We start from the raw sequence: 17940 nt of genomic DNA on the forward strand, positions 1-17940 counted from the left end.
TGCAAACCATCGCATACATAATACAACCAATGGCAGAGGCATACGGAACAGTGGCCATGTAATTTTTCTCCTCCTCTGTTGAAGGCGACTGATCTTTAGATAGTCTGAAGTGACTAGCTAAGGGGGTAGTAACTGGTTTTGCATCATACAAGTTAAACATATTAAGAAATTTCTTCACATATTCTTCTTGTGAAAGCTTGAGAACTTCTTCATCCCTGAAAATTCTCATCCCAAGGATTTGTTTAGCAGCACCCAAATCTTTCATTGCAAACTTTTCAGACAACTCTTTCTTAAGCTTTTTAATCTCATACAAGCTTGCTCCAGCAATCAACATGTCATCAACGTAGAGAAGAAGAATAATGTATGATTTATCAAACCTTTTGATATAGCAGCAATGATCAGCTTTACACCTCAAAAAATTGTTACTTTTCATGAAGCTATCAAACTTCTTGTACCATTGCCTTGGAGCCTGTTTCAAACCATACAGACTCTTTTGAAGCTTGCACACAAGCTCATCTTTTCCTTTGATTTCAAATCCTTCTGGTTGTCGTATTTAATCTCTTCATCTAAATCACCATGAAGAAAAGCAGTTTTGACATCCATTTGTTGAAGATGAAGGTCTTCTTTCACAACCAAACTCAAAATAGTTCTGATTGTCATCAATTTAACTACTAGAGAGAAGATCTCATTGTAGTCAATACCTTCTTTCTGTTGAAATCCTTTCACAACCAATCTTGCCTTGTACCTCATGGTTTTATCATGTTCTTCTTTAATCCTGAAGATCCATTTGTTGTGAAGTGCTTTCTTTCCATTTGGTAGCTTAGTGAGCTCTCAAGTCTGATTCAACATCGAAGAGTCCATCTCATCTTTCATAGCAGACTCCCACTTAATTGATTCATCAGATTGTATTGCTTCCTCATAACATTCAGGTTCACCTCTATCTGTCAACAAGATATAGTTCAGAGATGGAGACCATCTCTCAACTGGTTTTCGATTCCTTGATGATCTTCTCAACTGTATAACCGGTGTTTGCTGATTTACCTCTGGGGTCACGTTCTGACGATTTCATCTTCAACAACACATTGTTCTTCTTCGACAACCGGTATATATTCAGCTGAAAAATCTCTCAAATCGACTGTACCAGTCTCTTCCAACTTGGAATCACCACCTGATGTCTTCCCAACACAATCTTTGTAGAGAACCTGTTCATTGAAGATAACATTTCTGCTACGAATGATCTTCCGATTTTGATTATCCCAGAAACGATAACCAAACTCGATATCACCATAACCAATGAAAAAACATTTATTAGACTTTGGATCAAGCTTGCTCCTATCACATTCATTAATATGAACATATGATAAACATCCAAACACTTTTAAATAAGAAAGGTTTACCTTTTTATTGCTCCAAGCTTCTTCAGGAATTCTGAATTCAAGAGGAACAGAGGGTCCCCTGTTTATCAAATAGGCAGCAGTATTAATAGCTTCTGCCCAGAAGGTTTTAGGCAGTCCTGCATGCAATCTCATGCTTCTAGCACGCTCGTTCAATGTTCGATTCATTCTTTCAGCTACTCCATTCTCTTGAGGCGTTCGGGGAACAGTCTTCACCATACTGATCCCATTCTCAGCACAATACTCTTTGAAATCTGAATTGATATATTCACCTCCGTTGTCGGATCTCAAGCACTTAACTTTCTGATTTGTTTCATTTTCAACCAAAGCCTTCCACTTCTTGAAAATAGCAAATACTTCAGACTTGTGCTTCATATAGTAAACCCATACTTTTCTTGTTGAATCATCTATAAAAGTCACATAGTAGTATGATCCGCCAATAGAAGAAACAGGTGCAGGTCCCCACACATCATTGTGTATCAACTCTAGTCTTTCTTTCTTGAGCTCCTTCCCAATTTTTAAGAAACTCACCCGTTTTTGTTTTCCAAGAATACAGTTTTCACATAACTGATGTTCAACAGACTTCAATTCTGGAATCTGTCCATTCTTCAAAAGAATTTTCATCCCTTTTTCGCTCATATGACCCAACCTGCAATGCCACAATTCACTGTTCTTCGAGTCATCAACTACAGCAGCAACTGTTTCTCTGCAAGTTGAAGTCGTGTATAACGTTCCAGTTTTGTGACCTCGAGCAACAACAATTGCTCCTTTAGTCACCTTCCATGCCCCATTTCCACAACTGAAATTGTGACCTCTTCATCAAGTTGTGTAACAAAGATCAAATTGCGCATTAAACCTGAAATGTGTCTCACCTTATTAATCTTCCAAACATAACCATTTGCCATCTTCAATTTGATGTCACCAATGCCAACAATATCCAGTGGCTCACCATCTGCGAGATAAACTTTCCCACAGTTTCCAGCCACATAATTCTCCATTAATTCTTTGTGAGCAGTGGTGTGGAAAGACGCTCCTGAGTCCAAAACCCATGAATCTATCGGGCTATCAACAGACAGAAGTAACGCATCAGTGACAGATTCTGTAACAACGTTGGCTGCATCATTTTTATCCTCACCGTTTTTTTTGGTGCTTTGCAGTTCCTCTTCAGATGACCCTGTTTACCACAATTCCAGCACTCAAATATCCTCCCAGACTTGGACTGACTCCTCCTGCTCCTTGACATAGATCTGCTCTTACCTCGGTTGAAATTTCTATCATTACCTCTTCCCCTGTTTTCCACATTCAGAGCAGAACCTTTGAATGTTTCACCAAAATCAATTTTACGAACCTCTTCAGCAAGAATACGATCTCTAACTTCAACAAATTTCAGTTTAGCATTTCCAACTGAATTACTAATTGCTGCCCTCATAGGTTCCCAACTATTTGGTAGAGATGCTAACAAAATCAGGGCACTAACTTCATCCCCAAAATCAATCTCAACAGATAGCAATTGATTCACAATTGTATTGAATTCATTCAAATGAGTAGTGACAGAAATACCATCAACCATTCTTAAGTAAAATAGTCTTTTCATTAAGTGTACCTTTTTGTTAGCAGATGGTTTCTCATACATATCTGAAAGAGCTTTCATCAGACCCATGGTGGTCTTCTCCTTTGCTACATTGTGAGCAACTGTCTTGGCTAACGTCAATCGGACAACTCCCAAAACCTGTCTATCAAGGAGTTTCCATTCAGCTTCATCCATCTTCTCTGGTTTCTCACTCAAAGGAACATGAAACTTCTTTCCATAGAGATAATCTTCAATCTGCATTCTTCAGAAGGCATAATCTGTTCCATCAAATCTTCCAATTCCATGTCCTATACTGTTCTCACTTGCCATTGTTTCCAATGCTCAGATCTAGACCAGCTGCTCTGATATCAGTTGTTAGGATTTATATCTCCCAAATCCTACCAGCTTGAAAACAATCTGTAAAAACACAAGAAAGAAGAATACAATAACACACAGATTTATAGTGGTTCACTCAAATTGAGCTACATCCACTTCAGCCACCACCAGATTTACTATGAAAAAGAAGAAGGAATACAGAGTTTTTGCCTCACACTTTATCTCTCTAGAATTCTGTCTACACAATGTAAACCCTTAACAATCACATATTTATAGGGTAAACATTCAGGTAATAAACCTAAATAACTTTGGTCAGGCCCAAGCCCAAAACCAAAAAAGAAAACCCAATAAACTCTAATTAAAAATGTAAAGTTTATTATAAGTGTAGCTTTATAACTCAACAATTGCCTCATTAAAATACATTTGGCCTCCCTTTATTCAATCTACTCTACAAGTTCCCGGACCTAATCTTTGATTTCTCTCTTTACATTCTTCTTCTTATCCTCTTCAAGACCTCTCTAACGGTAAATCCCATCAATGGGTGGTGACCAATCGAGGAGGCGCACCAGTGATTCAAGGATGATTGCTAAACAATCTCCCGCGGCGAGAAACGACGTCAATGCTTATATTGCCTATCTGTTGTCCGATTAACTGGTTAGGGAAGGAGCTGACACCTCCTACACGCGGCCTGACCAGCCAAAAACCCCGTCCCGTGATGTTAGTTTGGGTTTTAGAGAGCCTTCTCCACTGCTTGTGGAGCTGACCTCTCCTCCGTCCTAGTCAACCCGCTTGATATTGTCAAGGTTTCGTACCCTGCATTTGTATTTCTTTGTCTGCATATCTTCTCGTTAATTTCAGGCCCTTTGCTATTACTATAATAAACTAACCATTTTCTGTATTTGATCAGTTGAATTTACTTGTTATTTGTTCCGTATGCAGACAAGATTGCAAGTGCAATCTGCCGGAGTTCCATATTCACATCCTCTTAGTAATGTTATCAACCGAATGGCATTCTTCGGTCCAAACATGGTATGGGTGCCTTTTAATGTTTCTCAGTATTTCTGAGTTATGAATTACAACAATTGTAGTGCCAAACTTTAACTTAGAACTATTAAGATATTTTTGGTATAATTAATTGTTTTTGAGTTTACCTTTTTAGATGTTTGCAGATCTAAGGTGTTCTCCTTCGTGCACAATTGTTGGCATTCAAGGCACCGTTTCAATTTGCCCCTGATTGTTTTCATTACAAAGGAGCTCTAGATGTTTTCTATAAGATTATACGTCAAGTGGGAGGCCTATTTAAATGGAAGTTCTAATGTTTGTATAAAGCTGGAGAAGAATATTTTAGCATGTTTTTTGACTGCAGAATGGATTTAGCTTTTGTTAGATAGTTGTTGACTGTTGGTTACTTCTGCAGGAAGGTGTTACAAGACTATGGAGAGGAACCAATGCTGGTCTGGCACTTGCTGTGCTTACTGTAAGTATTGTGTTACTTATGCCTCAACAGTTTTATATATGTTTTTTTTACATAATATTATTGTGTTATATTACTAATTTATTGTGTCTTATACAGGTGGGAATCTATCTTCCATTTTATGATATTTTCCGCAACAAGTTGTAGGAATTCACTGCACACAATTTCCCAATTTTGACACCATATGCCTCTCTAGTTGCTGGTGCTCTGTCACGCTCATTAGCTTGCACTACTTGTTACCCCCATTGAGCTTGCTAGAACTCGCATGCAGGTTTGTGTTCTTTGCTTCTCACTAATGGTTTTCATTTTGTGCAACCAAGCCTTTAGTTAGTAGGGTAATGCAATGAAGCCTTTAGTTAGTAGGGTTATGTAATTAAGCCTTTAGTTAGTAGCCTAGTATTGCTATGCATTGAAGCATTTAGTCAGGAGTTATGCTCCTAGAAAAAACATTTTGCTATGTTTTTGTTAAATAGGGATGTATTTCTTTCTACCAGGATTGACCTTGCTCTCTTTAGCTGCCTCAATAATAAAAGTTACCAAGGAGCAAATTTGTAATCTTTTTATGATTCATCTGACAAACAAGTCTCTAGAAACGTTTCAAACTTTCAATATACAAAAAATTATTTGGTCTTCAAAAAAATAGGAATATTTATTGTTTTGTCTTGGCCTTTGCGCTTGTCATGGATGGCTATATTTGTCTGTTTTGATATAAAACAAATTCAACTTGATCGTAATCTGAAAAAATCAACATTTGTTTTCAAAATTACAAATCATCTGCAAAATAATCTCATCATGATCCAAGATTAATCTCTATACCAAATAAAGTATAAAAGTACACTATAATTTGGATAATGATGTAGAAAAGGATTTGTATACCAAATGATTTGTAAATCCCCTTTTCACTTGTTAGGTTTCGATCAGCTGCTAGATTGCAGTAGAGAGAGAGAAGTAGTAATGGAGGATCACAAAGAGTCGTTGATGGAGAAAATAAGCGAGAAGCTTCACAGACATGATTCATGTATTATGTAATCCTGTAATTGTTTGTTTGGCTAGTGGATAAAGATTTCGTTTGATCTATTTGATTTCATTTTGATGCATTTACTCGTTTCCTTACCAAACATATGGAAAATTGGTTTATGAATCTTGCTAATGCTACTATGGTTTGCAGACAGTATTTGATTAAATGCTATATTATCTTCTTCTAAAATAGTTAATACTGTTTCTTTTGTTTACAGGGAGTACTTTCCCATGGGAGGAAGCACAAATATGATTGAGGAAGCTGAGTTTTCTTGAAGAGAAATTTATTAGACAGATATCAAGACAAAGTTGGCTCTCGTTGGGTGACAAAAACACAGCTTTCTTCTACAGAAAATTAAGACTAGAAACATGAGAAACAATGTATACAGGCTGAAAAATGATGATGGTGAATATGTTCAGGGTCAAAAGGGTGTACAAGATTTGGCTATCGATTTCTATAAGTAGCTTATGGGTACAAGAAAGCAGCATCAAAGTCACCTGAATACCTTGTATCAGATTATTGATAGGAAAAATTTCTACAGAAGATAGTCGCGAGTTGATAAGGATGGTCACGAGGGTTGAGGTTAAAAAAGTTATGTTTAGTATTGGTGAGAATAAAAGTCCGGTCCTGATAGGTTTAATGCACAATTCTTCAAAGATAATTGATCGGTTGTGGGTAAAGACGTTACTAATGGGGTTCTGGAGTTTTTCAAGAACAGAAAGATGTTAAAGCAATGGAATACAGCGGTCTTAACATTGATCCCCAAAACTGCGGTACCCAAGAAAGTACAAGATTTCCGACCAATTTCCTATTGCAATGTGATTTATAAAATAATTTCAAAAATCAATTCTAAACGATTTAAAAATGTGATAGGAAAAATTATAAATCTTAACTAATCTGCATTCATCCCCGGTAGGACAATATCTCATAATATTCTTCTTATGCAGAGCCTTTTAAAAGGCCACGGGAATAAGAAAATATCCCTAAGAGTGGGTTTCAAAATAGATATCAAGAAAGATTTCGACTCTGTTAGATGGGAAGTCATTCAAGACTTTCTAGTTGTATCTGTTTTTTCTATGATTTTTATTGATTGGATTATGCAGTGCGTTTCATCATCCTGCTTTGTTGTTAGCGTCAATGGAGTCCACAAAGGCTATTTCAAGGGTGAAAATGAGGTAAGGCAAGTGGACCCCCTCTCTTCTTACCTTTTCATAGCTATTATGGCAATCTTTGAGAGCATCTTCGCGATGTTCCGAAAGAATCGTCCATACATCTTTCACTCATTCCGTGAGATAGAGGAGGTAACACATTTATGCTTTGCTGACGATTTGTTCATTCTAGCGCACGCAGACATTGATTCCATTAAAACTATGAGGGTTGCACTAACGTTCTATTCTGAGGTTACAGGTTTAACTATTAATGAAAGAAAAAGTGTGGCATTTTATGGAGGCGTGAATGACGAAACAAAGTAGAACATCTTCAACATCACGGGCATCAAAGAAGGCAGTTTTTCCGTAAGGTACTTAGGAATTCCGTTAACCGCGAAGTAGATCGAGATCTCACATTGCAAACCACTAATTGAAAAGGTAAAAAACACGATATCTGGTTGGACAACGAAAAAACTTTCTTATGCAGGGAGGATTTAACTTATCAAAACTGTGGTCATGGGCATAGTTGGCTACTGGGCGCAGAAAATGGTCATTCCGTAAAAGGTAATGAAGGAGCTCGATACACTGATGAGGAACTTTATCTGGGGCAGTAGCGGAAGAGGAGGAAAAAAAGTTAAATGGACTGCTCTCTGCAAACCGAAGGACGAGGGAGGCATCGGCTTGAAGAACTGTATCGAGTGGAACAAGGCTCTCACCTTTAATCATCTGTGGGCTTTGGAGCGCAATCATGAGTCATTATGGATCCAATGGTTGCATATGAGGTTTATGAAATACGAAACCATCATCTGGACCTGCAAAATTCATGAAGGTATGAGGTGGTCTCTGAAAAAGATTCTTAAACTAAAAATCGATATTGCAGATCTTTATGATATCCAACTAGGGGACGGGAATTGCACTCTATTCTGGCACGACCCTGTTGGTGTTCCTTGCCATTGCGGGCGGGTTTTAAATTCCGGGTAAACGGGTCAGGGTTTTCTTTTATGAAAACGGGTTAGAGTATAAATACTTTTTTTGGGGTATTTTTCTCATAACAGAGCAAGGTTGAGAGAGAGTGAATTACAGATCTTGGGTTTTCTGGTTTTCTTCTTCTTGTTGTTCTTTGGTTGATCTAGAGAGAGAGATTAGGGGAGCTTTTGATTGTGAAGTAGTCCAATCATTCCTAGTGTAATCACTTCTTTCATTTGAGAGCAGGGCATGTAAGTTTCTACTATTGACATTTGTTTGATTTAGTGAAACTTATCCCTCCCATGGACGTAGGTCGATTTTGACCGAACCACGTATATTGTGTTGTCGTTTATTGCTTTGTGCTATTTCAGTTCTTGGTAATTCTATTGTTCGTCATAGACGATTTGGAAACTGATTTGTTACAGGTTTGTTACAGGTTTGATTTCTAAGAAGATCCATAGTTTTGTTGTTACAAAACCCAACAGTGGTATCAGAGCAGTATTGATTGGTTATCTATTTTAACATTGGATCAGAGTGCTCTGCTGGTTATTTGGCGAAATTCATAGAAGAGATCAACTGGTTTCTTTGCTGGGTTTTTTTTGTCAGTTGTTAAGGCAGTAATAATGGGGAAATCTAGACCTGATATGGTGAGTCTGAATGGTACAAACTACAGACAATGGAAACTGATGATTAGTGATCTGTTAGTTTAAGATGATTTGAATGAAACAATTGAAAATGAAGGTGTTAGACCTGAGACTACAAAAGAGGCTAATTGGAAAAAGATAGATAGAAAGGCCTGCAGCTTTATTCGTTCCTGGGTTGGTGTAAATGTTATGCACCATGTTGAGAATGAGACTACGGCGTATGGTGTGTGGAGCAAACATGAAGCTCTTTATGCTGGGAGGTCAGTAGGGAATAAAGCAACACTTGTACGAAGGATGGTGAATCTGAAGTACATTGATAATAAATCAATTGCTGAGCACTTGAATGAATTTCAAAATATTTTGAATCAGTTGAGTAGTATGAAGATAAACTTTGATGATGAGGTGCAAGCACTTTTAGTCCTTGGATCGTTGCCTACAAGTTGGGAGACACTTATTATCACTCTTGTTAGGATCGGGGACGCCCTTGGAGGACCGGGGTGTCCCGGTTTCTAGAAGGGTAGCCGCTTACAACACACAACACACAACACACAATTTGGTGATAGTCCGATTAAAGACTAAAACCTTTCTCAGCACTACACAAACTGTCACAGACTCTTGAACCGAGTTCAAGGGCGGAAATGTCTGTTTCAGTCTGAAGCAACGTATGCGACTTGGATGAGATTTATGAGGAGTCGGTTTTAGAGATATGAGTGGACAAGATTTATGAGGAGTAGGTTAAGTAAGCAAGAAATAAATAAACAATACGAGACATGATTTTTTATGGATGTTCGGAGCAAACCCTCCTACGTCACCCCTTCTTCTCAGGTTATGAGAAGGATCTCCACTAACTTTCAAAGTTACAACAATTACACTGTCGGTCGAGCCTAACTCGCTACTCGCTAGTTACACCAACCCACTCTTGATGTAATACACTAATACAATACAAATAAAGCTTTCGGTAAATGACACAACGATTTTGGATCGCGCGTGAGATTTATTTCTCTCTCTTAATTAATTTCCGAACTATGTTAATGAGGTCGCTTCGTCTTCCTTTTATAGTGAAGAGCATTCCAACGGTCACTTTCTTCTCTCACCGTGGGATTGGTCAGTTCAGAGTCACGCCGGTGTAGAGAGGTTGCTTGCACGTTTCACCTTCCTAACACTTGACAAGCATGCAGATACTTCTCAGGTAAAAATGATATAACCGGTTTGCAGATTTGGACACGTGTCAGGCATGCACCTTCTGGCTGTTTGAGTCGGATCAGTAAATCATCATTGTTTTTATCGCATGCTTCTAATCGGATCTTATCTTCTTTTATTTCTCCAAGACACTTTTATTACGTCACATTACGTCATCTTTGTAACTCTTAGTTTCCGGTTGACTCTTTCATATTATAATCCGGTTGGGATGTAGGCTTTTCTTTGCTAGCCGGTCTGTTGAGAATGTTGAGACCGGTTACTCTTGATCTTGACATGATCATTTGGAACTGGATTATTTTGATATGTTCTTCAGTCGGTTTGTGAAGTTCCAGCCGGTTTATACAAGTCGATTTGTTCCTGCACATAAGAGTTAATAGTAGTTTGTTTTTCTGGCCGGTTTCAAAAATTAACTTTACTTAATTTTTCTATCAATTTCTCCCTTTTTAATTATTTAGAATAAATATTCAAAAATCGTAATGTATGGCCGGTTCAAAATTTACTTACTTAATTTTTCTATCAATTTCTCCCTTTTTGATTATTTAGAATAAATATTCAAAAATCGTAATGTGTGGCCGGTTTGAAAATTACCTTACTTAATTTTTCTATCAACTCTCAGTAACTCAACACCAAATGGTAAAGTCAACATGGCATTTGTCACCAGTTCCTTACTTGATGAGGAGAATCGAAAGGGGGATAAACCATCTAAGTCTGATATGTTGGTGGCTGATAGAGGAAGATCAAAGGATAATAGAAGTGGTTCGAGCAGGTGCAAGTCTAGAAGCAAGTCTAGAGATCCAAAGAAGGACGGTGTTTGCCATTACTGTGGCAAATTGGGTCACTAGAAAAACGAGTGCTGGAAATTTAAAAATGATAAAGCGAAGGGTACAGTGAAGCCCAGAGAAAAGAAAGAACAGAGTGCAGATACATCTGCTTATGCTTCAGATGGTGAACTGACATATGCTTCTAACTGTCAAGACTTCTGTCTTAGCACATCTTCAAATGAAACAGCATGGATTGTTGACACTGGTGCCTCATTCCATATTACTCCACACAAAGGTTACTTCCAGTCCTACAAAGCTGGTGATTATGGTGAGGTTCGCATGGGTAACAGTAGTGTGTCCAAGATAGTTGGTCTTGGTGATGTTAGAATCGAGACAAACATGGGATGCTTCATGACATTGAGAGATGTAAGACATGTTCCTGATTTGAGAATGAATTTGATTTCAGCAGGTAAGCTCGATGATGGAGGCTACCATAATGTTTTCAGTGGTGGAGCATGGAAGCTAAGCAAGGGTTCATTGGTTGTTGCACGAGGTAAGAAATGTTGTTCCTTATACAAGACAAATTTGAAAATTGTCTATGATGCATCATATTCTGTTGTGATGGAGTCATCCTCTGAGTTGTGGCACAAGAGACTAGGTCACATTAGTGAAAAGGGACTGAATGTTTTGATCAAGAGGAATGAGCTGCTGAATCTCAAGGATGCTCATCTTGAAAATTGTGAGCATTGCTTGAAGGGTAAGCAGAACAGAGTCTCCTTCAGTAAGTCAAAAGTGGAACTGAAAAAGAATGTCCTTGAACTGGTCCATACAGATGTTTGTGGTCCTATGAAGATTAAATCCATAGGTGGTGCTTCCTATTTTGTAACCTTCATAGACGATGCATCTAGGAAGGTTTGGGCCTATGCTATAAAGTCCAAGGATGAGGTTGCAGCAAGGTTTGAGGTCTTTCACAAGCTGGTTGAAAGAGAGACAGGAAGAAAACTAATGAGGGTGCGGTCAGATAACGGGGGAGAGTACATAGACTCATTTGATTATTATTGCAAAGAGCATGGTATTCGACATGAACAGACTGTGCCTAAGACTCCACAACAAAATGGTGTGGCAGAGAGGATGAACAGAACAATGTTAGAACGGATGAGGAGTATGCTCTCCCATGCCAGGTTGGCTAAGAATTTCTGGGCTAAAGCCATGATCACTACAGTGTATGTGATCAACCGTTCTCCCTCCAAGCCATTGAATAATAATTGTGCAGAATGCGGCTGGTCAGGTAAAGATGTTAATTATGACTATTTACGTGTTTTTGGTTGCAGAGTTTTTGAGCATGTTCCAAAAGATGAGAGGTCTAAGCTAGATGCAAAAACCAGACAATGCATATTTTTGGGGTATGGTGATGAAAAATGGGGATACATGTGTTATGACCTAGTTGATAAGAAGGTTTTGAGAAGCCGAGATGTGGTATTTCTTGAAGATCAGACTATTGAGAATTTTGAAGATGGTGAAAAACTTGATGCATACATACGTGATCTTTCTGGTCTTGAGTTGTCTCATGATGTTGAGGAGACAAGGCCACATGTAGCTTCAGACTCAGATAGTGATGATGATGTTCCTCAGGGTCAAGCTTTAGGCCATGGAAGATACTAATACTGAAACTGATCTTGGTGATAATGTTGAGGTTGATTTTGATGTTCAACAAGAAGATGGAAATCAACAGAATCAACAAACAGAGGTACTCAAGAGGTCTACTAAGGAGAAAAGATCAAGTTCTAAGTACCCTGCTACAGAGTATGTCCTTCTAACTGATTGTGGGGAGCCTATATGTTACAAGGAGGCTCTTGAGGATGCTCATAAGGAAGAATGGATAGCTGCCATGGATGAAGAGATGAAGTCATTACTGAAAAATGGCACATATTAACTGGTTCAAAGACCAAAGAACAGAAAAGTATTACAAAATAAATGGGTGTACAAGATCAAGAAAGAAGGTGATGATATCAAGACAAGATACAAGGCTAGGCTGGTTGTCAAAGGTTTTGGCCAGATGCATGAAATCGATTATGATGAGATTTTCTCACCAGTAATGAAGATGAATTCTATCCGGGTGGTGTTAAGTCTAGCTGCTTGTATGAATCTTAAGGTTGAACAACTTGATGTCAAGACTGCATTTCTCCATGGTGATTTGGATGAAGATGTTTATATGGAGCAACCTGAAGGTTACAATAAGAAAGGTGAGGAAAGTAAGGTGTGCAAACTTGTCAAAAGTTTGTACGGTTTGAAGCAAGCACCAAGGCAGTGGTATCTTAAGTTTGAGTCGTTCATGACAATCCATGGGTACATGAAGACGTCTACAGATCACTGTGTCTTTGTACAAAAGTTTGCTTCTAATGATTTTATTATACTTCTCCTATATGTTGATGACATGCTGATTGTTGGGAGAGACAAGCTCAAGATTGCCAAGTTGAAAAAGGATTTGGTTAAGTCATTTGAGATGAAATACTTGGGTCAAGCAAGACAAATTATTGGAATGCAGGTCATTCGTGATCGGGTGAAGAAAAGGATATGGTTATCTCAAGAGATATATATTGAGAAGATTCTAAAACGATTCTGTATGGACAAGGCAAAGCCAGATGCTTGTCCATTGGCTACACACTTGAAAATAAACAAGACAATGTCTCCCAAGGATGAAGAGGAAAGACAAAAAATGTGCAGTGTTCCATATGCTTCAGCAATAGAAAGTCTGATGTATGCAATGGTCTGTACAAGACCGGATATAGCTCATGCGGTTGGAGTACTTAGTCGTTTTCTTTCAAATCCTGGTAAGACACATTGGGAAGCGGTTAAGTGGCTAATGAGATATCTTCGAGGGACCTCCAAATACGCTTTGTGTTATGGTACTGGAAAGCCACATGTTGAAGGGTTTTCTGATTCAGATATGAGTGGTGATATTGACACAATGAGATCAACTTCAGGATATTTGTTTACTTTTGGAGGAGGAGATGTATCATGGCAGTCTCGTCTACAGAAATGTGTTGCTTTGTCTACTACAGAAGCTAAATATATTTCCATTACTGAATGTTGTAAGGAAATGAGATGGATGAAAGAATTGTTGAAAGAAATAAGCATTGCACAAGACATGTTTGTGGTGTTTAGTGACTCACAAAGTGTTATACATGTGAGCAAGAATCCAAGTTTCCATTCACGTTCAAAACACATCCAAAGAAGGTATCATTGGATCCGTGAAGTGCTCGAGAAAGAGTTATACTTGAAGAAAGTGCATACAGATGAGAACGGGTGAGATATGATGACAAAGGGCTTTCCAAGAGGAAAGCATGAGATATGTTGTGTCAAAGCTGGAATGGTTCTGGAAGAAGCGTCACGATGATGAATGTTTATAGCAACATTCTCCCATGGCTCGGAAGGGGGAGAATTGTTGGTGTTCCTTGCCATTGCGGGCGGGTTTTAAATTCCGGGTAAACGGGTCAGGGTTTTCTTTTATGAAAATTGGTTAGAGTATAAATACTTTTTTTTGGGTATTTTTCTCATAACAGAGCAAGGTTGAGAGAGAGTGAATTACAGATCTAGGGTTTTCTGGTTTTCTTCTTCTTCTTGTTCTTTGGCTGATCTAGAGAGAGAGATTGGGGGAGCTTTTGATTGTGAAGTAGTCCAATCATTCCTACTATAATCACTTCTTTCATTTGAGAGCAGGGCATGTAAGTTTAGACTATTTACATTTTTTGATTTAGTGAAACTTATCCCTCCCATGGACGTAAGTCGATTTTGACCGAACCACGTATATTGTGTTGTCGTTTATTGCTTTGTGCTATTTCAGTTCTTGGAAAATCTATTGTTCGTCATAGACGATTTGGAAACTGATTTGTTACAGGTTTGATTTCTAAGAAGATCCATAGTTTTGCTGTTGCAAAACCTAACAGACCCTGGTTCGAAAACTAACCTATCATCCACAAAGAGGGGTTCAAAATACCCGCATTAGAAGGGACTGCACAGAAGCGAAAATCAGAGACATTAAAGATGGGAATTGGGACTCACTCATGAGAATAAATCCAGAAGGACAAAGGATAATTGATCATATAAGTAACATACAACTGCACGATAAACCGGATGTTCATGAATGGAAAGTTGAGGACAATGAGAAGCTGGTATCGAAGAAAATATGGGGGGTAACCCGGGAAAAAGTGTAGAAAGTAGAATAGACTCCTCTTGTATGGTCAACAAAGATTATCTCTAGACACCAGTTCCTCTTTAAAAAAGAATTATATTTCAATTAGCTCTAGAAACATTATTATCTTAAATTCACACCACACGCGTCTCATCATACATTCTTCGATACAACTACGAACACACATTCGAACCACCTCAAATATGCATTTTTATCACTCACTCTCAATTCAAATCAACATTCTCTCATTCCTCAAATTTGCACCCACATATATCACCATTATTTATCATTTTAGTCTTTGCACTCATATATACTACTATAATTGTCATTTTCACATAAGTTAGGATTCAAATTCTAGTCCCAAGTACAAAATATAAACTTTTAACCCATAGACCATATTTGATTGTTAATTTAAATTTATAATTTTATGTATGTATATATATTATTTTGTAGGTAAGGTTTTGAAAATATTATATATAGAGATAAAAAAATGAAATAATATATATATATATATATATATATAAAGAATGTAATTATTTTATATTTTTTCTCTTTTAAATAGGAAAAATATGATAAAAATATGAAATAATTTATAATATATATATATAGTGTGATAAATATATAATTATGTGGAAATATAATATATATATATATATATATATATATATATATATATATAAATATATTATATATTAAGAAAAAAAAAGAAAGAGAGAATATTTTTTTAATTGTTTTTGGTAAAGATATAATTTTATATGGAATGTTATATATATATATATATATATATATATATATATATATATATATATATATATATATATATATATATAAATAAGGATATAAAATATTTAATTAAGCTCATTTTAGTAAGAGCTAGATATTAATTTTTTTTATTATTATTATTATTATTATTATATATATATATATATTTATATATATATATATATATATATATATATATATATATATATATATATATATATATATATATATATATATATATATATATATATATAAAAGTTTGTTTAAATATAAGCAAAAATGAATGATTAGGGTGCTCCATATGTTATGTTAGCTGAGTAATTTTATTTATTATTAAAAAAATTTAATAATGACTTGGAATATTTTAATTACAAATTTCAAATCAAATAATCGTTTTTTTAAATAAAATAAACGTTTGTTTCAAAATATTCCAAATTTTTAAACACAATTAATCATCAAATTAGTGACTAATGACTAATGAGCATATTAACCACCGTTAATTTGATGGCTATTGTTCTCATAGTTTTAAAATACGCGGTCGAACCGGCGGTTCAACCGGTCCGACCGCTAACCGGTTAGATGAACGATCCGGTTTTTAACTACAATACCGTTACCTTACGAACCGGTCAAAATCCGGTCAGACCGGACGGTTCGACTGAAAATCCAAACCGAAATTTTCCGGTTCGAAAGGTTATCTTTTACCTGCGATGCGTTTCTCTTTCTTCATTCTATGATTGTGGGTGCTCCAGTCCGTTCTAAACAAACAGGGCACCATTCTCCCAAGACTACGATCGTACCCGTTCTAGTCCGATTTGTTCCAAACCTGGCGACAAGTGAGAACTCCGATCAAATATTAAAAATGGATTCGGCCGGTCTGTGAAAATTCCAAGCAAATATGAAAGATAACTAGTGAGAGAGAAAACGAAAGATGTATAAAAACATACAAAATTATAAATATTAATAATAAATAAATTAAAAGTAAAATATATTAAATTATGTTGTCAGTTGTCCTTTCCCCAGTTGTCAATCAATCTATAATTAATGCATAACATTTTTTTCCTTTTTCATCCTTATCATATTTCTTTTATCACATAATTAGACCATCAATGTCTTAATATCATAAAAAAATAGAAAACGTTCCGACCACCGGTCGGACCGGTAGAACCGCTCAAACCGGTATTCGTTTAAGAATCCGAAACATAAACCGGAACGGTTTTCAAAAGCTTGATTGTTCTATACATTATTATATTATTGAAATAACAAATATAAATATTATAGGATTGGAAATAAATGATATTATAACGCTCCTTCTTATTTCCTTGCCCTCAGACATGGGGCTGAAGCCCAAACCGAACAAAATTTGTTTTTTTTAATATATGGTTGGTTGGGAACGGGAGAGAGAGTTTGGGTAATTTACTAAATAATTATTAGTTTTATTTAGAATTTGTTTTTATTTAAGTCTAATAATATTTTATAATAATTTTTTTTTTATTATAAATAATTAACCTAAAGGTAACATAAAATTAATAATAGTTATATTAATTGGTTAGTGTCACAATTTTTTAAATCACACATTTGGTTCGATACCTTTTAGTTGCATTTTTTTTTTTAATTTCACTTTTGATAAGTTCATCGTAAGTTTATAATTTTTGAATATGTCTCTATTTATCCTTAACAAACAAATCATTTTATATGAATTATAATACTCTAAAGGAAAATATGAATTGTAATATAGACTTCTTTGTTACAAGGTTGAAAGAAAGTATAAAAATGTATATATTATATATACTATTATTGTTTGTTTGAAAGTATAAACCATTGTATAAATTGTATAAATTTATAATTTGTGTGTGGTATATAGTATAAATTTCAGTAAAAGAATAAAATATTATTTTAATTTATTTTTATCTTTGTTAATTGTTTCTTTAATATTATTCTTAATTAAATTTATTAATATTTTAAATATTTCAATTTTATTTTAAATATTATATCAAATAAATAAATAATAATATATTTATGCTATTATTTTAAATTCATAATATTATATAAAAATAAATAATTAGTATTATTTCATAATTTAGTTTAAAATCTGAGATAATATATGTTTTAAATTATTGAACTAATAAGTATTTAATAGGAGATATAATAATTATAATTAATAATCATAATATTATTATACTTAATTATAAAATAAACGTTAATTTTCTTATTAAAAATAAATTAAATATTTAATTATTTAATATTAAATAAGTTTATTTCTAAAAAAATAAGTAATATATATTAAAATTAAAAAATAATTAAAATTTATTGAAAGATTAAATAAATGTTAATATTTAAATAATTAGATAAAAAAATTAACAAAAAGAAAACTTTAAATTTTAATACTGTTAACAGGTAGGGTGTTACTAATTTATATCCTTCTAAGTAGGTATAAGTTATTCATTTAATTTGACTGTACATATAAATTTAATCCAA

The 17940-nt window shown here is 35.3% G+C and overlaps 1 long non-coding RNA gene across 1 annotated transcript; it reads left to right on the forward strand.

Moving 5' to 3' along the window:
* Positions 1 to 3759: 3759 nt before the first annotated feature.
* On the forward strand, positions 3760 to 5395 carry LOC124912663. Its single transcript, XR_007096708.1, has 4 exons — positions 3760 to 4103; positions 4240 to 4586; positions 4718 to 4754; positions 4874 to 5395. It is a non-coding gene; the product is annotated as an uncharacterized LOC124912663 (long non-coding RNA).
* The last annotated feature ends 12545 nt before the right edge of the window (positions 5396 to 17940 follow it).

Source organism: Impatiens glandulifera, chromosome 8 (assembly GCF_907164915.1).
Source record: "Impatiens glandulifera chromosome 8, dImpGla2.1, whole genome shotgun sequence".
Lineage (NCBI taxonomy): Eukaryota > Viridiplantae > Streptophyta > Magnoliopsida > Ericales > Balsaminaceae > Impatiens > Impatiens glandulifera.